Here is a 4,459-nt window from a genome sequence, read left to right as displayed (position 1 = left end):
GACTTTCCAATGGTGGTTGTGGATGGCTATTTTAAAGAAAACATGCTTGAAGTGGGAACTTATTTACATGGCTCTGATGTTGACTGACCATCCCATAGGGCCATGGTCAGCCACTGTAGGATGTTGTTGGGTTTTGGGTTGGTGAGATGAAGAACAGGTGGGCTAAACTGCGAGCCATAAGGGCAAGGGGAAGTTTTAACTAGGCTAAGGTGATGAGGTTTTCACTGGGTTCAAACTGTGTGTGAGGCCTAAAAGTGGATGCCAAGGCAGCAAGTACATTGTAACACATTTATGACAGGCATGCAGAGGGAATGGAGAATGGGTAACTCAGGGTGAAAATACTCCCTCACCTGTTCTGCTGAGGGTCACCAAGTTCTGAAGCTGGAGAACTAGGGGTCAGGCAACCCATGGCAAGTACAGCCCAGCCAGCCCTCGGCCAGTTCAAGAGACTGATGCTATTGTGAGAGGTGGCGAGGGCTCTGACAGAGGCCTGCAAGGTGTGGAATCTGCCAGCAGTTGCTGCCAAGTTGCAGGCCACATTTTGTTCATTAGAGAACGTCAGGGTGCACATTGGCACTACCAGGGCCACAGGCTCAGGCAAGTTGACCTATCAACACCATGAGAGGCTACGAAATGAAGACCCCAACTCAGCCTGCATGGGTGTGATAGAAATGGCTGTGGACCCTACAGCCTACCTGCACCCACGGTCATCATCAGACCCTCCAGGCATAGGCATGCCCACTTTCCAGGCTAACAAGTACCTCCAGCAGGTGCTGCTGGACTGTTACAACCTCATTATCATTGCATCAGAGCATTTGACCACCAACCATGTCCAGCTGGCTGGCGAGATCCTGCAGCAGGGCGTTTCTCCTTCCTTTGTTCCAAGATGGAGTTTGCCACCCCCACAGCTGCCACCCCAGCACCTTCTCTGAGGAGAGTGGGCTCAGCCAGATCCTGGATGGCTGCCGACAGTAGCTAGAGGGTCAGGCACAGGCTCTGGGGGACTGGTGGCAGAGGAGGAGGGCCTGGACCCTTGAGAGACTGCCTACCTCTTCCCCTTCACCTTCCAGCAGAGGCCCAGAGTGGGAAAAGGTGTCACCCCAGGTACCATCACATGACTGAACTAGACTCCACCATGAAATAATGCTTTTCAGTTGCCATTCCCTAAGAGTCGGCACTTCTCAGTCACTGGTGACAGAGACCAATCACATGCATTAAGGAGAAAAAAGAGGATGTATTGGCTCACGTATCTGCAAAGTTAGAGGACTGCAAAATGCTATGTGGCCAATGCAGACCTAGCACCCGTGGATGATGGTGGCATCTAACATTTATTGAGGCTCAGCACAGGTCAGGCACTGATATGGTTTGGATCTGTGTCCCCACCAAATCTCATGTCAAATTGTAGTCCCCACTGTTGGAGGTGGAGCCTGCTGGGAGGGACTGGATCATGGGGGTGGTTTCTCATGAATGATTTAGCACCAACCCCTTGGTACTGTCCTCACCATAGTGAATTCGTTCCGTGAGATCTGGTCGTTTCAAAGTGTATGCCACCTCCCCTCTCTCTTGTCCCTGCTCTGGGCATGTGAAGTACCTGCTCCCATTTCACCTTCCGCCATGATTATAAATTTCCTGAGGCCTCCTGAGAAGCCGAGCAGATGCCAGCACCATGCTTCTGGTACAGCCTGCAGAACTGTGAGCCAATTAAACCCCTTTTCTTTATAAATTACCCAGTCTCAGGTATTTCTTTACATCAAGGCAAGAACCAACTAAAACAGACACAATTATCGTGAACTTAATCACCACAACACCTCTAGGAGGTGGGTACAATCATCACCCTATTTTGCAGACAAAACAGATGCCCAGCAAGCTTTGGCAACTTGTCCAACACCCCACAGGTGGTAGATGGCAAAGCCGGGATGTGAACATAGGCAGCCTGGCTGCAGGGCTGACATTCTTAAGCCAAGTGCTGTGCTCGTGACAGGCGCTTGAGCCCAGGCAGCTGCCAGCGCAACATGGCCCGCTTCCATGTAGAAGCTGACTGAGCGGTGCTCGTTTCCTGCAGTGGAGGGTGAGAAGGATACCGATGTATTCCTGTGTCTGAATTGAAAAGGGTGAGTTCCACCTGCTGGGAATGATGGTGAAGGGACTGGAGAGCCACAAGCAGCAAGCATTCCTGGTGGCCAGGCCTATCTTACAGCTCATCCTAGAGCAAAAGACCTCCCTGCAGCAGCCTATCTAGCTGGTATCCACACTGGCCTGCTGGCAACATCAGCCTGAGTCCTCTGCTGGGTGTAAAGGCGGTGGCAGGTGACCTGTACATACCTACCCACTGTTCAGAAGGCTACTGCCAGTGTGACTCCTCTGTCAAACTGCCTCAACGGGCCAGCCCCTGCACAAAACCCTGGAGGTGGGACAGGGCCTTCGGACCAAGGTCACCAGATCACCACAGTGCTGGTGGTGGAAAACACTAGGCCGCGTTTCCAGAGGTGCCTCCTTTCACCCATCCTGGGCACCCTGGTCACCCGCAGCACATCCTTCACCACCGTCTACCACATGCTTCACACGGCCTGGATTTGGCAGCCAGGGAAACCAAGTGTGCTGATTCAGACCTTCCTTGGCAACACTGGCCACAAGATCACAGGTGAATCCAATCAACAATCTCAGCCCTGAGCTGGGCCAGCAGGAGGTGGCAGGTTAGGGCTGGGAGGACACAGTTCTACCTGTCCCCAGCCGTGTGCTGAAAGGGGCTGGGACGAGGAAACTGAAGGTCCAGCTCTCCTGGACTGAGTCGCGTGCTGTCTGGTGCTATCTTGCCTTGGGTCTCCCATCCTTCTCTGGCTGTTGCCCCCACCACCTTTCCTACTCTGGCAAACCCCCAAATCAACCAGCAAGCAGACCCCCTGGGGAAGTAAGGGTGGGGATAAGACACGGGGCAGAAGTTTTGACGAGGCAGGGCAGAGTGCAGTTATCTAGCTGGAGACGATGGTCAGGAGGGTTCTGTATAGATCACGACAGAGGGGCAAAGGATTTAGAAGCATTTCGGTAAGAGGACAGTGAATGTCACAGCTGTGAAGGGCCTTGAGAATGACCTTAATGTTGAAATAATGGCCAGGGGAGGGGAGGCTCCTTGCCTACTATGGTCAGTCAGGAAGTGGCCATGCCAGAGCCTGTGCTGGGCCTCCTACCTCCCAGGCCTCAGCCCTCTGTAGAGACTGGCATTCTGTCCACTTCTGGCCTGACCTTCTCTGGCCCTGCTGAGCGCTTTCTTCACTGACCCCCCTGCCCTTCCCCACTTCAGTTTCTCAAAAGGCCCCGGATCCCTATGGTATGAAACACCAAGGGCTGTATGGGATAGTCGAAAGGAGGAAACCAGGGAGACAAAGATGTGCCACAGGTGGAGGGGGGCAGGGGGAGGGCAGTGGCTGAACAGACTCGGCCAGCTGGACTGGAGCTGACTGCTTTACTGAGCGGTGGATTGATTTGGGGTGGCGAGACCAAATTGGAGACATACTTTGGGAAACCTCAAACTAAGATCATGCACTGTATTTAACTGAGCAGATGAGGGTTGGTACCGTACCAAATCGGAGAGCGGATTTAACTGAGGGTAGGTTCTGGGTTTACATTAAAGGTAGGGGTTGCTGTTTCTAAGCAAAAAGAGGTTTATGAAAGGAAAGTCACTGTATTTAACCAACAGAAGGCACAGTCTGTACGGGTGAGGCATGGTATTTGGATTAAGGGTAAGTACTTACTACATTTAAGGACAAGTTCTGTTTTTTAAACCAAAAATAGGCATTGTATTTTTTTTTTTTTTTTTTTTGAGATGGAGTCTTGCTCTGTTGCCCAATCTGGAGTGTGCAGTGGCATGATCTTGGCTCACTGCAACCTCTGCCTCCCGGGCTCAAGCAGTCCTCAAGTAGCTAGGATTACAGGTGTGCACCACCACGCCCAGCTAATTTTTTGTTGTGTTTTTAGTAGAGACGGGGTTTCACCATGTTGGCCAGGCTGGTCTCGAACTCCTGACCTCAAGTGATCTGCCTGCCTTGGCCTCCCAAAGTGCTAGGACTACAGGCATGAGCCACCGTGCCCGGCCAGGCATTGTATTCAACTGGGCATTTAACCCAAAGGCAGGCAACTGTCTTTAAGTGAGAGCAGAAGCCACCAGGGTAGTTGCTGTGCTCAGCTGCACAGTGTATTCTCCCATCCAAAACATACACAGGGGAGGCTTGATGCCACCCCCGGAAACAGAATAACCCCTTCTAGGGACTTCCTTCTTAGCAGAGACAGGTCTCCATCTGTTCCCCACAACTCTATGACCCACAGTGATTGTGGCCCTGAGGGAAGCTTGTTCAGGCTCCAACGGGTAGTCAGGGGATGATCTGTCCACAAGGGCTGGGTGTCCAATTTGTCCTGCTTCCCAGAGCTGCATGTTGGGTAGAGGAGTAAGTGGAACACAAGAACA

The sequence above is a fragment of the Trachypithecus francoisi genome, unplaced genomic scaffold (assembly GCF_009764315.1).
Source record: "Trachypithecus francoisi isolate TF-2019V2 unplaced genomic scaffold, Tfra_2.0 Lachesis_group12, whole genome shotgun sequence".
NCBI classification, from domain to species: Eukaryota; Metazoa; Chordata; class Mammalia; order Primates; family Cercopithecidae; genus Trachypithecus; species Trachypithecus francoisi.
This window is presented reverse-complemented; position numbering follows the sequence as displayed.